This window comes from Mustela nivalis (assembly GCF_964662115.1).
Source record: "Mustela nivalis genome assembly, contig: HAP1_SCAFFOLD_68, whole genome shotgun sequence".
Taxonomy (NCBI): Eukaryota; Metazoa; Chordata; class Mammalia; order Carnivora; family Mustelidae; genus Mustela; species Mustela nivalis.
Window position 1 is genome coordinate 1,076,925 of NW_028136528.1, and position 18,484 is coordinate 1,095,408.

The window sequence follows — 18,484 nt, forward strand, 5'->3', positions numbered from 1 at the left end:
TGAATATAAAGAAAAGAGCATTGAAGTACAATTCACACTCTTACTTCTCCTTCTATGCTTTCAGATGTTTGACATTTGAAAATTTTGCTTCTAGAAGAGATGCCCTATATAATTCTTACTTTAAGGAGCAAGTTGCTTTTATAATTTTTTTATTATTCTACCATTCCAGTATTTCCATTTAAATTAAATTCAATACCATTTAAAAAAAATCAAAAGTGCAGCCAGTATTCAATTCCTGGGCTAAATAATTTTAGAAAGCTTTGTGTTATTGAACCTACAGGGTTTTTCTGTAGTTTTAACTCTTTCTTTCTGTGATTTTTCCCATTAGTCACGTAAGTGACTGCAATATAACAGACATTGAGGATAAAGAAGGACTGAATAGAACAATCCTTGGCCTCATGAAGTTGAGAATCTAGCAAGGGAGTCAAACAATTCAATCATTCAGAGACAATTTATTGAGTGCCTGGCCTAAAATGAGCACAACAAAACCCCAGGCCAGAGGAATCATTTTAATGGGAGAGATAGATAATAGGTAAGCCAACTTTAAAAAAAAAATCATACTGCTTTTTCTTTAATAGAGATGCATATTTGAACTAAATAAGCACATTTTAAAAAGAGCAGTGATTGAGAAGAGGTTTTTTAACTGAGTGGTCCGAAAGGGCCTCCCTGAAAAAGTCTGTTTTGAACAGATTTCTGAATAATATCAGCTAGGAAGCTGCGTAAAAATCTCAGGGATGGGTGATTTTTCCAGTCGAAAAACTCTAAAGGCTCCAAAGTCACAATAGAGCTATAAGTTTCTCTAATAAAGTAACTTCTGACAAAGAAGGAGAAGAAATAACTAACCCAGGTTTGAAAGAAAAGGGACAGACTTTCTATGGAATTCATATTTAATTAAAGCTCTAAAGGACAAAAATACAATAGAGCAAAATTCTGGTCACGCTGATATACCTAACGAAAGTTCATAAACAAGGTGTGGGTAGCAAAGAGTGTGTGGGAATGTTGGTAAGAACAGTGGGGAAGAGTCATCCCTGAACATGTTCTTAAATGAAGCAATTCTTGGGTTGTTTTAAAGGGTAAATTGGAGTTTGCCTAAGTGATTAGAGAAGGATGCCTCAGCTTATGGAAGTTCAAAGCCATAAAGATGTGATAAACTACTGCAGATATTTTCATGTATATTTGTTGTTGCTTCTAGTAATGGTGATCTAAAAACTCCTACTTAAGACAACTAAAAATCCAGACAAAATAGCTTTTAAAGTTAAAAATATCAGAATGATTATAAAAATAAGTGAGGGATTACTGGGCCAAAATACGAAATACAATGAGAGCCTAGAGATATATGCCCTGAAGCCATTTTAGCTATGAGAGCATTTGAAACTGCTAAAACACACTGAGCTGTGTTGTTAATAGACTCTTGATACTAGAGAAACAAATCCAGCAGCAATCAAATTTGAGGACTTTGGTACAACCCAAATTTAACTTGAGATCCACAATGCACAAGGAGAAGCAGAAATAAGACTATAGCCTACCTTGCCTTCTGTGTAAACTGAGAAAGCCAATCACTGAATTTGGAGTATGATTGTCTTGTAGAGTCTCAGATATAAGAGAAAATCCTACCAAGGAGGACCATACCGTTATTATAGCTCTTAATTATCCCTACTCAATAAGAGTTTCAAATATAATGTCTTGAACATAGCAAAATGTAACAAAGCACACAAAGAAAAACCATTAACAAGATTTGATAGACAAAATGGGATTAAGTATGATGTTAAAATGATCAATAAAGATTGTAAAATGGCTTGATTACTCTGCTCAAAGAAATGAGAGGGGAAGCAAATTGAACAAAAAACTGACACTAAAAATGATATTGAGAAAGGTTTTATAAATGAACCAAATGGATACTCTAGAACTTTAAAGATATGACAGCTAATTTAAGATACCACAGGGGTGCCTGGGTGGCTCACTTAATTAAACCTCCAATTCTTTTTCCTTTTTTTTTAACACCTTACTTTTATTTTATCTCTTTCAATTTGGCTCAGGTCATGATGTCATGGTTGTGAAATAGAGCCCAGAGTTGGGCTCTGTGCTGAGCCTGGAGCCTGCTTAAGATTCTTTTCCCTTCTTTTTCTATCCCTCCCTGCACTCTCACTTGCTCACTCTCTCTTGCTTGCAAATAAATAGATAGATAGATAGATAGATAATAGACAAAGAAAAATAAAAGCAGATTATGAAAATAAATATAAAGATTTTGAAATGAAAACAAGTTCAAAATAAAATAGAGAAGACCTACACAGCTAAAAGTTCATTCAGAAAATCTACTATTAAAGAAGTCAGTATGACACAGTGTTAAGATATCAAAAGAAATGAAATCTTGCCATTTGCGACAACATGGATGGAACTAGAGCGTATCATGCTTAGCGAAATAAGTCAAGCAGAGAAAGACAACTATCATATGATCTCCCTGATATGAGGAAGTGGTGATGCAACATGGGGGCTTTAGTGGGTAGGAGAAGAATAAATGAAACAAGATGGGATTGGGAGGGAGACAAACCATAAGTGACTCTTAATCTCACAAAACAAACTGAGGGTTGCTGGGGGGAGGGGGTTTGGGAGAAGGGGGTGGGATTATGGACATTTGGGAGGGTATGTGCTTTCGTGAGTGCTGTGAAGTGTGTAAACCTGGTGATTCACAGACCTGTACCCCTGGGGATAAAAATATATGTTTATAAAAAATAAAAAGTTAAAAAAAAAAAAAAGATTTGAGCATGTACTTTACAGAAAGGGTAATCCAAATGGCCACTCATATATAAAAACTGTTTATCTTTATTATGAATCTGGAATTAAATTAAATTAAATTAAAAATAAATTAAAACCTAAAATGACATACTATTACACACTTACCATATTGGGCAACAGTAAAATTGCCTTTCAAGAATGTGAAAGAATGAAAGTGCCCATAATAAAAACATTTGAGGTAAGTTGGACAATATTTAGAAAACTTAAAAATAAAAATAAAAATTTGGTCCATTCCTAGAAATACAACATGGAACTAAATGAATATTTTCACCAGGATATGCAAACAGATGATTATAGCTATTTCATTCATAACGGCAGATCAGTAGTGGTCTATTTGCACAATGTTACATTAAATAAGAGAGAATATTAACAAACTGGGAGGAGGGGCTAGGTTGTTATCAGAAACAGATCTTCTATGGTGCTGATTATGTTCTATTTCTCAAAATCTTTAAGTTAAAAAAGTTTTCAAATTTATATCTAGATAGATAGATGATAGATAGACAGATATCCCAGAAGCTGCAATGCTAGGCTAAGACCAGGCTTTAAAGGGCTTTTCTATACTCTACTAAATACTTGAAACCATTCATTATATCATAGCTCAGTGTTCAAATCTCCATTTGTTTCCTCAGTTTCCTAATATTTACCTTAAGGTGACCTGATTCAGACTTTTGATCACCTTTGTCTAAATATTTCTATTTTAACAAAGTCCTTTTTAACACTGAGAGACTAAAACTTAGAAAAATACTCTGATTGTTATCTCACTAGGGTGGAAAATATATAGTTACCCATTAACTAATGATATCCATGTCTACATTAGATCCGTGGCATTTTTAATTCTTGGGAGCTTTTGGTTAAATGAAATTTTTAAGCTTCCTTTAAAGGAAGCTTTAAGCCATCACCACATGAATAAAATTAAAGAACCAAATGAAAACAGGCCAAGTATTTACAGAGTAATAGAATGTGCAGTGGAAAGAGTACAATTCTGAAATCATAAAGCCTAAATTAGTGTGATGCATTTTTGCTACCCATGTAATCATAAACCAGTTATCTAAATGTGTTAGCCTCAGTTTTTTCACCCATGAAATGGTGATGATAATACTTATTATGCAGCGTTGTTGTGTGGATGTGATGAAGCATGGAGCATGAGAGTCTCATATTCCATGCTAAAATGATAGCTATTTTTATACTTATAATAATTCTAGTAATAGTAATTAAATTGTTCAAAATGGTAATATTCATTTATATTGAGGCATTGTATTGACTATTATTAGACACATTTACCAACATAAATTTCATTTTACTTTACCCCCTCTGAGGATATATATTCCCTAATTCAATATGAATCTCCTTATGAATAATAATTATCATAATAAATATGCTGATTTTTTTTCTATTTGTTTTTAAGGAGGTATCCTTTACTGTTGAACATAAAGAAACTTAAGCAAGTCTGTCTTATTCAAACTTTGCATGCTGCTTTCTTATGAAACTAGATTATAGAGTTGTATGAAATAAATTCATGCAGTTAAGACATTGATGTTTGGAACACTGGGTGGTCAGTTTAGTATTTCAAAAGAAGATTTTAAATTTAAACCTTAAAACTGAGCTCTTTCAGCCTTTTTTATAGACCATCCTTCATGCTTCATAAGTACTCCTCCATTGTAAACTAAGTAATAGTTTTTGTCACAGTGTATATACCAAAAATGGATTTTATATTCTATTATTTCAGAGTTAGTTGCAGTTTCTACTGCCTTACTTCCTTTTTTGAAAAATAGATTAATTCTACAAAAAGTTTTTTCCAGCTTTATTGAAAAAAATCGACATATTTGTAAATTTAAGAAATGATTTCTTATAACATTGCAAACTTTTAACATTGTGTAAATTTTGTACAATTTGATAAATTGGTATACATCTTTATTGCAATATAATCTACACAAAAATGTTAATACATCTACTATCTCGTATAGTTGCCACTGTTTTTTATGCATGTATCGTAAGGAATTTTAAGATCTACTCTCTTAGCAACTTTTATGTATATAGTATAGTAGAGATAAACTTCAGAGGTCTTGTGGGTTTTGTTCCAGACTGCCTCAATAAAGTGATTATCTCAATAAACTAAGTCAAATTATTATATTTTTTGGTTTCCCAGTGCATATAAAAAATTATGTTTCCCAGTGCATATAAAAAATAAAAACTATACTGCACTGTTCAAAAGCATTATGTTTTTAAAGAAAATCAATGTATATACCTTAAGTACACTAGTTCTGAGTTTTCAGTGGGTCATAATTACTGATCACAGATCACCATAACAAATACAATAATAATGAAAAAACTTGATATATTGCAAGAATTACCAACATGTGACAAAGAGACACAAAATGAACAAATGTTGTTAGAAAAATGGTGGCAGCAGACCTCTTTTATACAAGATTGCTATAAACTTTCAACTTGTAAGAATGTGATATATGCAAAGTTTATTAAAGGGAAGCACAATAAAAAAAAGTATGTATATCTTATTAACTATGATCATCATGCTGTACATTAGATCCCCAGAACTTTTTCATATTATAGTTGCAAGTTTGCACCCTTGGACCACCTTACTCCACCCCAGGTTCACCCCTTGTCAACTCAACTCTAAGTTTCCATTAGTTTTCCTTTTCCTCAGATTCTGTATGTAAGGGATATCATAATACATAAATTAAAAAAATATATAAAATCTTTGAAATATTTCACTTAGAATAATACCTTCAAGATCCATCCATGCTGTTGTAAATGGCAGTATTTCTTAATTTTTCATGGTTAAGTAGTATTCCGTAGTATATATTTACCATACTTATTTTACTCATTCATCCATTAATGGATACTGAAGTTATTTCCATCTCTTGCTTAGAGTTAATAATTTTATAATAAACATAAGAGTGCAGATATGTCTTTGAACAGTGAACTTCGTTTTCTTTAGATAGATACCTAGAAGTGGGATTACTGAATCATATGGTAATTTTACTTTTAATAATATGAATAATCTCCATACTGTTTTCCATACAAATTTATATCCCTATTACAGTGCATAAGTTCCCCGTTTTCCCCAATATTTACCAAAATTGGTTAGTTTCAATTTTTTGGTAGTATATATTCTAATATCTTGCTGTGTTTTTCAGAGGTAAACAACAACAACAACAACATAAGGACTTTGCCCTGAGATTTTTACGTTGAGCACTTTTTAATGCTCCTGTTGGTCATTTATATAACTTTTTTGAAAAAAAAGTCTATTGAGATCCTTTTGCTATTTTTTTAATCATATATTTTTTTCTATTTGTATCTGTTGGTTATTAACCTCTTTTCAGATATAAGATTCGTAAGTATTTTCTTACATTCTGTGGATTGTGTTTTCATTCTCTCTCCCTTTTTTTGGCAATGCAGAAACGTTAGTTTGATGTAATACCATTTATTTATTTTTGCTTTTTTTGCTTGTGTTTTTGGTCTGGTATCCAAAAAACTATTGGCAAGACCAATGTCAAGGAGAATTTTTCCTATGTTTTCCTTTAGGAAATTTAGTTTCATGCATCACCTTTAAGTCTTTAATCTATTTCAAGTTCAGACTTATGAGTGATATAAGGTTCCCTTTTCATACTGTTTATGTGACTATTCAGTTTTAAATATCATTTATTGAACAGACTATCTTTCCCCATTACATATGTTGGCCCCTGTCAAATATTAGGTGACTGTATGAAAGGATTTATTTCTGGACTCTCAATTCTGTTCTACTTGTTTATTGGTCTGTTTTTATGCCAGTATACTTTATTGTTTTGAGCATGAGGGCTTTGTAGTATAGTTTCAAATCAAGAAGTGTAATCTCCCTTCTTCATTCTTTCTCAGAACTGCTTTGATTATTTGTTGTCTTTCATGGTCTCATATAAACTTTAGGATTCTTTACTTACTTCTGTAAAACAATAATATTGGGGTTTTTTTTAAGATTTTTAATTTATTTATTTGACAGAGAGAGATGACAAGCAGGCAGAGAGGCAGGCAGAGAGAGAAGAGGAAGCAGGCTTCCTGCTGAGCAGAGAGCCTGATGCGTGGCTTGATCCCAGGACCCTGGGATCATGACCAGAGCTGAAGGCAGCGGCTTAACCCACTGAGCCACCCACGCGCCCCTAACATTGGATTTTTGACAGGAATTGGATTTACAGATGGTTTCGGTAGTATGGACATTTTAACAATGTTAATTCTTACCATTCATAAATATGAGCTATCTTTCCATTTCTGTCACCTTCAATTTCTTTATCAATGTCATAGTTTATGGAGTACAGATCTTTCATCTTCTTAGTTAAATCTATTCCTAAGTATTTTATTATTTTTGATACTATTGTGAATTAGATTGTTTTCTTTATTTTTTCAGATAGTTCATCATTAGAATGTTAAAATGCTCCTGTCTTGTGCTTACTTTGGCAGCACATATACTAAAATTGGAATGGTGCAGAGAAGATTAGCGTGATCACTGAACAAGGATGACATGACAAACTGGGAAGCAGTCCATAAAAAAAAAAAGAAACAAAACAAAATTCTTTTCTTTTATATATTGATCTTGTATTTGGTAATTTTACTAAATTTGTTTATTCAAATTTATTGTGAATTTTTTAGGATTTTTTAACATGTAAGTTCATGTTATCCAAAAAAAGAAAATTTTACTTCTTCCTTTTTTTTTTTTTTTTTTTTTTGGAGTCTCTTATTTCTATGTGTTCCTTGTTTCTCTGGCTAGGACATCCACTACTGTGTCAAATGAGAGTAGTGAAAATGGACACACTTGTCTTTCTTCTGATCTTTAAGGGGAAAACTTTCAAAAGTTTTGATTGAATATGAGATTAGCTCTGGGCTTGCAATCTGTGTTTTTTCTTTAATGGGTTTTTTAAATTATTTTTTAAAATTTTTTATATAATGTGTTTTAATCCCTAGGGGTACAGGTCTGTGAATCACCAGGTTTACACATTTCACAGCACTCACCATCACTCACCATAGCACCTGCCCTCTCCAATGTCCATACCCCCACCATCCTCTCCCAACGCACCTCCCCCCAGCAACCCTCAGTCTGTTTTGTGAGATTCAGTCTTTTATGGTTTGTCTCCCTCCTAATACCATCTTTTTTTATTTTTCTTTTCGTATGCCCGAAACTGCCTATGTTGCATCTCCACTTCATCATATCAGGGAGATCACATGATAGTTGTCTTTCTCAGATTGATTTATTTCGCCAAGCATAATACCCTCTAGTTCCATCCACGTCATCACAAATAGCAGGATTTCATTTCTTTTGATGGCTGCATAGTATTCCATTGAACATATATACCACATCATGTATCTACTGAACATTTGAATGTGTTCTTTGGGGAAACACTTGTTCATGTCTTCTATCCATGGTTTTATTGGATTATTTGTTTTTGGATGTTGACTAAAAACTGGATATTAAGTAACACACAAGACAGGTTTCCTTGAGCTTAAATTTTATTTGCATGAGTATCATTAACAGGAAAAAATATGCATATGGGTATGTACAAGTGTGTTTATGTATACATCTATCTATCTATCCTCTATCCCATGTCTTCTAATTGTGGTAAATCCTGTAAGGTGGGGAATGGGATAGTCTGAAGAAATATGCTTCTGGATATGCTGGGTAAGCAAATTTAATTGCACTCAGATGCATTGGATATAAGTGAATCACTCAAATGAGTTATTTAATATTATATAGAAACAAATTAAAAGTTTATGTAGTTTAAAATAATAGGTAGTTAAAATAATTTTTTTGTTTGTTGTTTTTGTGTCTTTTTTTGTTTATATATACTATGGTGTGAATGTTTATGTCTCCCAAAATCATATTATGGAATCTAACTCTGGAAGTGATAGTATTAAAACTTAGGGGCCTTTGGGAGGTGATTAGGTCATAAGTGGGATTACAGTCCTTTTAAAGGAGACCCCAGTGAGTTCTCTTGATTCATTCATCATGTACGTTTACAGTGAGAAGATAGCCATCTATGAGGAAGTGGGCTCTCCCTGGATCTGCCCATTCCTTAATCTTGAACTTCTCCGTTCTAGAACTGTGAGAAATAAATTCCTGTTCTTTATAAGCTATTAAGTCTATATCATGTCCGTTATAGCAGCCTGCATGCAGAAGGACACTATGACCTAAAATGAGAGCAATAAATATAAAGTTTCAGTAAAGTCAGTTGGTACAATGTTTTTTTTTTTTTACTTAGAGAAGACATGCTGCTTCATGTTAAACCTTGATATTGTATATGTTTCTTGAAGGGCCACTTCTTACTCCTTTGTGTGTTTTCCACAAAGTCCAGGATGATGCCTTACATAAAGGTAATATTTTATAAATACTGTTGGAAATATATACTTCTCTAAAATCTTATTTTGCCTACAGATTACTTGGATCCACTTTGTCTTGTGTAGAATATTTGAAATATATTAAGAACAGAATGTCTCTCTAAATAACATTTAGAATCATCATTAGTTTATGACTCCTGACTCATTTGTTTATGCAGTGATACTTACTTCAAGAACACTGAAGTTTGTAATATAATTTTGAATTAATCACCAAGCTAGTTTATTTTAACTTATGAAAAAATAATTTCTCATGTTGGTTTAATTCTGCTCTTATGTTATGGTCATGACATTTTCATTAAAATAAAGTAGAAAATAGAAGTAAATAATTAATGAAAAATAAAAAATAATAAATAAAAAATAAAAGCAAATCTCTTGTGAAATGTTAAACTTTTCTTACTTATTTTGTTTTGCTTTTCCTCTACCATGCTGGCAAAGCTGTATGTTGCAGATAAGTATAATTTTCTAGGTGCTAGGTTTGTTACTTTTACTAAAATTTTCAAAATATAAGGAGTTGAATAGTCATGGATTGTTTATTAAACTCCTTATCTACACATATAAAAATAAAACAATGATGGTGACCTGGGTATTTCTAAAATTGTATTCTGTTTTTCCATATTATGGTTTACAATGTAATTAATAAAGATTCTGCATATATTAACATCCATCCCCTTCTATCTCATCTGTATGTCCATACAGAGCATGTATGATTTCTATTCATTTCTATGTTGTGGTGAAGAGATTGTCTGAAGTAGCCTATATTTATGCAGGTAGATCTTAAGCTACGGTGCTCTTGTTTATTTGCTTGTTCGTGATCAGTATGTCTGAAAGATGGTAACTATTGCATCAGGTGTGACGATTAAAAAATATTATTGGTGCCTGATACGCTGTATTAAATAGGTAAGTCGATTCATAATTTGTTAATTAAATTAGAAAAGAAATTCCTTTGGATTTGTTCTTTATTAAGAGTTTTTTTTTTAACGAATTCCTTGGGATGTTTTTTGTGTAATATATATCACATGCCTCAACCTTTAAATTTGAATGTAGAAAAGAGTTATCAGAATGAGCCTAGAAAATATTGTTATGGGGGTGCCTGGGTGGCTCAGTGGGTTAAGCCGCTGCCTTCGGCTCAGGTCATAATCTCAGAGTCCTTGGATCGAGTCCCACATTGGGCTCTCTGCTCAGCAGGGTGCCTGCTTCCTCCTCTCTTTCTGCCTGCCTCTCTGCCTACTTGTGATCTCTCTCTGTCAAATAAATAAATAAAATCTTAAAAAAAAAAAGAAAACATTGTTTTGAAATATTTTTGTTCTGTTATATTATGTTAACTTAGGAAATAATGGTAGTTATTTTTATTAGCATTTCCTACTTTCCACATGCCCTTACAGATGAGATATCATGTTTTTCCTACTCTTTTTATCGTGGTTGTTATATTCTTCATGATCAATAACAATCAATAAAAATTCATAACATTAATTTTCTTTGGGAAAGTGATATTTTAGCAAGAATCCATGACCAAAAATTTTAGCTGTTGTTCTTCCAGGAGATGAGACTATCAATGTTCCCGAAATTTTAAGAAATAGAACTTATTAATTGTGTTGGTTGATGTTTATTGTCTCTGAACTTAGAGGTGCATAATTCAAATTAAAATTTATTTTGGGGGCGCCTGGGTGGCTCAGTGGGTTAAAGCCTCTGCCTTTGGCTCAGGTCATGATCCCAGGGTCCTGGGATCGAGCCCCGCATCGGGCTCTTTGCCTAGCAGGGAGCCTGCTTCCTCCTCTCTTTCTGCCTGCCTCTCTGCCTACTTGTGATCTCTATCTGTCAAATAAAATAAATAAAATCTTAAAAAAAAAACAGAGTGGACCTTATGGGGGTGCTTATCTGAAATTGAGGGACATTATAAAAAAATAAAAAATAAAATTTATTTTGAATTGAAAACAAGATCTTACTGAAGTTTAGGCATCCCACTTTATATCAGGCCTCCAGTACATTCTAATTTATTTATAGAAAATATCATAAACATGAATGACACTTTTCCTATTGCATTTATATGAAACTGCAATGACTCAAAGATGTCAGATTTGAAAAGCACTACCTTTCTATAATTTCTGTTTCCTAGGAGGAATGGATATACCATTTTAGCACAATTATCCAACAGTATTCAAAACCACCATGAATTTTAAAACATAGTTATTACATCCTAAAAATCAAGTATGAAAATGTATAAACAACCAAATCTCTATCTGTAAATGAAATACTCCCACACAGACGGGTTTTAAAACTTTCTAACTTAAGGAATTTGATAGCACAGACTCAGGGTAGTAGTTTCAGTGCCTACAGTATACTTTCAGGGAGAGAGTAATGTAAGCTCTGAGTCACTTTCTGCCTAGAGATGACCTAATAGTGGTTCTGGCATTGTTTGTTTGTTTTTGAAAATACGTTCCTGGGCGTCATTCAGAAAATGCAGAGGTTGGCATCTATATAAATTAAGGATGATCTTTTTGAACTTTTGTCTTTCATTACATCAAATTACCATAATTGGACAGAAATTCCACTAAATTAAGCATTGTTAGGAAATGTGTAAATTGGAGCTACTCAAATTAGTTGCTCTTTGAACTATGTGCTGTTGGTTCAGGATTAGATAAGGAGTTTGAAGGCAAACCTAAATCATTGCTTCCTTTTTTGAGAGATTCTCAGCATATTTTCTTAAAATTAGCTGAAATAAACAATGTGTTTAGTCGCAAAGTGATTTGCATTTTTGCACAAACTCCCTATCTCCTTGAGAATTATAACAAATATTTCATGAAACATCATTGATCTTTACTTTGTTACACTGCTGTAAAGTACATTCAGAGTTGCCAGTTAAAGGTGTTAGTGTTGAGATGAAATGTCATGCATTTTTCTTCACTTCCATGCAAATGAACATAGTAATTTATTAAGACACAATGAAGAAAAAAAATTGACAATGAGTTCCAGATTTTAAAAATCACTTGCCATTCAATCCAAATTGTGAGGTTTTTTTTGTTTTTTTTTTTTTTTAATTTATTTTTTATTTTCAGCATAACAGTATTCATTATTTTTCACCACACCCAGTGCTCCATGCAATTCGTGCCCTTTATAATACCCACCACCTAGTACCCCAAACTCCCACCCCCCACCCCTTCAAAATCCTCAGATTGTTTTTCAGAGTCCATAGTCTCTCATGGTTCACCTCCCCTTCCAATTTCCCCCAACTCCCTTCTCCTCTCTAACTCCCCATCGGTTACCGAACACTTTATAATGCACCCCCGGTAATTTTACAGAGATTACTTTTTTCTTACCAATTCTTGATTATTCTGTCTTGCAATGCAGAGAAAGCTAACTAATTTAAAATAAACTTCCGTTAATTTTGATTGTTATAAACTTAAAATTGACTAATTTCCATATACAGAGTTTAAAATGTTCACAATTTACATTAAATATATATTCTGTGTATACCTTGGAAAAATTATACTGAAAATTGAAATTAAAATGATGTTGTATATAGCTGCAAGAAGCCGCCTGTCCCATTTCATCTTACTATATAAGTTGTGTAGGTAATTTATAAAATCCCTGCTGCATAACAAATCTAATTTTTGTTGGAATGGGTAGTAATGTTTCTTCTTATTTCGAAATAAGAGTTGGTCTATGAGTGCCTCTGCAACTGTATTTTTCCTAAGTGGCTTCATGGTCTTGAACTGAGAAAGCTCAGAGCATTAAACATCAAAGTAATATATTTTGACATAATTAGACATCAAGGAAATGCAATTAAAATGACACTGAGATATCACTACACACTTACCAGAATGGCTAAAATAAAATATAATGACAAGCCCAAAAGAAAATATATACCATTTGATGATACACAATGGCAAGTTGTACCATAACTTAACCATCTCAGACTAGTGTAGTGTTAAATTTGTTTTTCTAAGCCATGTTTTGGGTCACTTACCACTTTTCAAGGATATAAAGTGCTATCATTTTACTTAAAACTGTGAAATTTGGTCAGATTTAAATTTCAATTTATGTTAAAACATTCTGTAAACTGTGTTAGACTTTGACATTTGTTCCCTCAGTTCAGTGAATAACACTATATCATATTCTGAAAAATACGCTAATTTTTATTTTGAAAAATATCCCTTTTTCCTCTATGAATTGGGCCATGGAGAAGGTGACACCGACTCGCTTCGCAAACTGCCTTGGTGAGAGACCCAGGCAGCTCCAGAGGTTTGGGACGGCCTGGGGTCCTCTTGGCCCACCCATGACTACTCCAGTCAAGTGTAGTGATCAGGCCTGGGTTGATGAGGAGTGGTTGCTATGACCTCAAAGCTTTGTGACATCACAGATGCTGGCTTCACTGAAGCAGCTGTCCCTCTCCCATGACCTTGGTGTCCTATGGCTTTAAGTAGGAAGCTCCGGGAAGGACAGAACAAGAGCCCTCTGAACCTGATCAAGAACTCAGGATGTCTTGTGGTTTAATGTCCAACTTCCCCTTTCTGGAGACATAGAGGAAGGAAAATGACATTCAGTATACCTTCCTTTAGGCCAACATATCCCCGGAGATGGCAAGGTGTCCTTTTCCACTACAATTTCTAGATATTTCAAGAAAAGGTGAGGCCTCGCAGGTATGAATAGCTCTCCGTGGGTTTTCTCGTCCTGTGGGTGAGAGCGTACTTTGTCAGCGTCTTTCGCCTATGCGTCTGTGATGACTAAGGTACGGAAAGTCCCTTTCCGAGGTAAAAGGTGATGGCATCGATATATGGTGCTGTCTGGGGCCTAGTCTCCTAGTGTTCTGAAACACACGGCTAAGGGATGAGGCCTCTGTCTACCTGGCTTTCCCTTAAATACCTTTGCAAAGACTTCGAGGGAGTGACCTTCTGCATCAGAGCTAACTCTCATTGAAGAGGCCTGGACCGAAACCGTTGTCATTATTAGTTAACTGTACTTGTTGTGGTAACGGGTATAGACATGTGGACCAAGTCTCTTTAGTCAGAAGGAAAGGGACGGCCTATACCGACGGCTTGCAAGGCCCATTCGAGCAGACTTTTGGAGTGAGCCGCAATGCCTTTGCAAGGACTAGTGGATCAGGAAGTTTGGGTCCATTTCGGCACCACAGTATTCCTCTGCCGTCGAAGTGAATGAACCCCTGGACCTTGCCTTGACATGAATGTCCCATGCCCTGCTGTTGGGAAATGGAAAAGGAAGGGAATACTGACGGGCAAGAAGTCAGAGAAGGAGACCCACCAGGAGTGACTCAGGACTCTGAGAATCCAGCTGAGGTTTACCAAAAAGAGAACTGCTTAATGGGTAGTCAGGAGTTGTGGAATATATTAAGAGGAGCACTGGACGTACATGCAACTAAAGCATCCCTGAATACTCTGTCAAAAACGGATGATGGATGATAGGCAGGCTTTCTCCACAGAACAGCAACAAGAACAACATAATTTCAGAGGAAAACATTATGGCCCTCTCTAAACCAAAGGCAGTCACAGGAGAAAAGGAAAGAATTATATTGTTTATTGTCTTTCCTTTATTGAAATGACATGGAATTGGTTTCCTAAAATGTCCTTTTTTGAATTGGGTCTTTATCCTTGTGAATTAGAGCTTACCCACCTCTTCCATCTCTGGATTTGATGAGAGGACATCACAATGCCTTCACTAAATACCTAGAGGAGTGGCTCAAGAAAATGTCTTGACCTGGCCTTCTGTGTGTTGGCTGGGGTTGGATTACTGCTTCAAATGGTTCCGTCACTACTAGAGCTGAGATTTTGTAGGATTACTGACCTAACTTGGATGTTCCTATGTGTCTGCGAATTTATCCTTTTCTCTCAGTTCTTGGATTTGCTAGCATAAATGTGTGGATGTGCCTCTTCGGTTTTTCTTTTTTCCTTTCTCCGAGTTGTCATGTGGTTTCATACTTGCAGCTGTGTGCTTGTCTCCCTGTTTTATCCCAGTAATGGCTTCTGTGGTTTGTTCGTGTTGTGAAAACTGAAGTGTGAGGTCTCCTGATTCATTTCCTATTGGTTTGTTTGTATTTCCTTAATTTTGATAATCACATGTATGATTTCAATTTTTCTGTTAACTTTGGAGTTCGGTTTTTCTTCATCTTGTTCCTTCAGTCGTCCTTATAGGGGGATTTCTTTTTCAGTGTTTTTAAATTTTGGAAATGCATGCTTTTAACCCTATATGGTTTCCCCATAAAATGTTTTGGCATCCTCCTCTAAGTTTCTTAGAATTCCTTCGTTCATGGCTCTTCTTTTCCTTTGGATTTTCTTTCTTGCATTCATTGCAGTTCGTGAATGTGTTGTGTTTTCCACTTTAGTGTCTGGCTGTATTTCCAATTTGAAAGTGATATCTTCCTGTTTTCATACCTTCGTGATCATAAGTGCACAGGATAGGTTTTGACTTCTCTTCCATGAATTACGACTGGATTTGGACTCGAGCTCATGACCTGCGATAGACAAAGTTAGGTCTGCTGCTGGGAAGAACATATCTTATTGTCCTCAGAGACGCAATCTTTCTCATCGATCCCCAAAGTTCAGGTGGTCTCGAGAGCCCATGTGGACGTCTGTTATTCCTTAGCACCTTCCCATCCAGATGATCTGTCCTGTGCTTAACGTAGATATCATAATTGCCAACAGTATTGGATAAAATTTACCATCTCCCTTCCTGTGTGTTCATACCTTCCAACGTTTAGATACACCCTTGTTCGTGGTGTATATGTTGGCAATTCTTCCAGGTTTCTGTTGTTTTGATGCTCCATCAAGACAAAACAACTTCCGCTTATCTTTTGTCTCTCGAAGGCATAAAATGACTCTCGCTGACTTATGCACAAACACTTTGGCTCTCTTCTCCTTGGGAATAGCATAACCTATGTCTTCCCTGTTTCTTCACTTGCAAGCTATGAGTATCTTTATAGTCGAAGGAAATCTCCTATGGTCAACAGAAGGACGAGCTAGTTTAATATTTGTTGTTTTCTTATGGATGTTTTCTACCTTTTTTTTTTTTTTATTTGGAATTTCAACCACTCTTACAAACTGTTTGTATTGACGGGAGACTTTAGTCCTGATACTGAATGTATTATTGATAGGTAATAGTTCACTTTCTCATTTCGGTTGGCTTCTGACTTGGATTCTATTTGCCTTTCACCTATATGGTATTTTCTTGGGGTTGCTTCATTGGTACGATTCCTCGCTTCCTTCCCATATTTTGCATGTGCATGTGTTAATGCTGTGTGGTGTGTGTGTGTTTCACATCACAATTATTATTAAAATACGAGAGAATGGAATTCGGTCTCTTGTGGGTAGCAATTCAATTTGACATGCCTTGAAATCTCACATTCCATCAGTTTCAGGAAATCTCCTGCAAGGAATGTCATCTCTTGTCCTCTTCAAGTAACACGTGTTCTCACAAAACTGCTTTCCAAAGAACAGCACCATTTGAATTTCTCATTAGAGTCATACTGTTTGTACCAATACCCTTTCTTTTTCGTATGATTCTTGAGTGTCATGAGTTAGTGAAATCGTCTGTCTGATGTCGTTCTGAGAATGATAGATGTGACAAAGCCCAATGCTCTCCGCAAGACTGCCATAAGAGACAAGTGGAAGAATTCCTTCTTGCTTATGTCTCAGTACGAATTGCGGTGACATGGAGGAGAGTGAGATGGTAGTAGTGTCTAATAACCTCATGCTTGTCTTCAGCTATGAAGGCAACAGGAAGATGAACACAACAACTGCATTGGGGTGGAAATTGACCTGAAGCCTACAAGATAAACTCCACAGCGAAAGAGAACGGAAGTTGCAGAGATGATGGGAGAAGGTTGGAGACATGGCTCAGGGGAGATTTGGTTGGTTCGTGGATCAGAGGGCTGGAGTCCATGAAGAGGACCAAGGCACAGGAGAGCAGGGCACACTGGGAACCCACAAGGAACCTGTTTCCCAGTGCCGTTGACTGTGAGACGCAGAGGGTCTGAAGGGCACAAGTACTTGACAACACAAGTGTTGAAGGCTGAAGTTTTCCTATCAGCAGGCTTGGCAGACATCAACTTGAAGGAACACCATCTTTTTCCTGCATATGACACCAACAAGCGACCAGGAGCAGACAGCCTGGAGACAATGATCAGAGAGAGACAATACTAAGTGACGCACTGGGAAGATGGTGAGTAGTGGGAGTGATTCCGTGAAAGGCAGTGTTCGTGGAGATGTCTCAATGTGGACATAATAAATTTTGGGCTCTCGCAACAGCAGCATCAAGACAAAGCTACTGGCCAAGACAGGTATGTGAGGACATAGGCTGCCTAGCCAGCCAACTTGAAATCCCGACAGTGGAATACTTGGAAAACTGCCTTCCTCAGTCCAAGATGCTTAGTCCAAGGACAATGACTCTCCCATAGGGGACGAGAAGAAAGCTTTGACCACATGTTCTCTTCTGAACACAGCATTCTGCAGGCCTGCGTTCTGCTGAGTTGCTCGAATTTCTCCTTTCACAGGCACACCAGAGCCCACCAAGGTAAACCTCTGCATATTCAACCCGGACCCTAAAAACAACAAACGGCCGGAAAGGAGAGCTACAGCAAATGACTGGCCTCCAGGACAGGGTCAGCCACAACACAAACAGCAGTGGCATGCATGCCACATACACACTCACAAACACACACACACGCACGCACTCAACAAACCTTAAGGGCCAGCCCTGGGTACTCCGGATCTCTTCCTCCTAAATAAATTACCCTCAGGTTAGAAAGCAGAATGAGTTTAACGAATACAGAGAGGTGACAGAGACTTAGATCCAATGCAAAGATGAAAAAATCAATTGATGCCCAGGTAAAGGAAGAAGGAATGATTATGGCTAGGCAATCAGAGTGAACCCTCTACATAGAAAACGCCCGATGCGGGATTGAAAGCAGGGGCCTGGATACTCGCTGTACGTCAGAAAACATAGGAGATATCAGAGAGTCTCGAACCACAGAGATAAAACTGATAAAGATAAAAGCACCTAAAGAACTCCTGAAGAGAAGATTGGTAGGAGACTGTACACTGCAGCTCCATGCAGGATCCCATGATCTTACCTCCAGAGGCTTTTCCAAAAATTCCAATGCTGTTTCAGTTCTCATCATTTGAATTCGGGTGGCCCTCCAAAGATAGGGTCCTTATTCAAAAGAGCGAGACTGATACAAAGTGAAGGTCAAGCAAACGTTAATTTTGCACAAAGCATCGAGAATCATATTGACCGGTCAGGGCCTTCTCTTGCAAAGAGGCAACCCCTCCCAGCCTCAGAGACTAACATTTATAGCGGTAGTTTA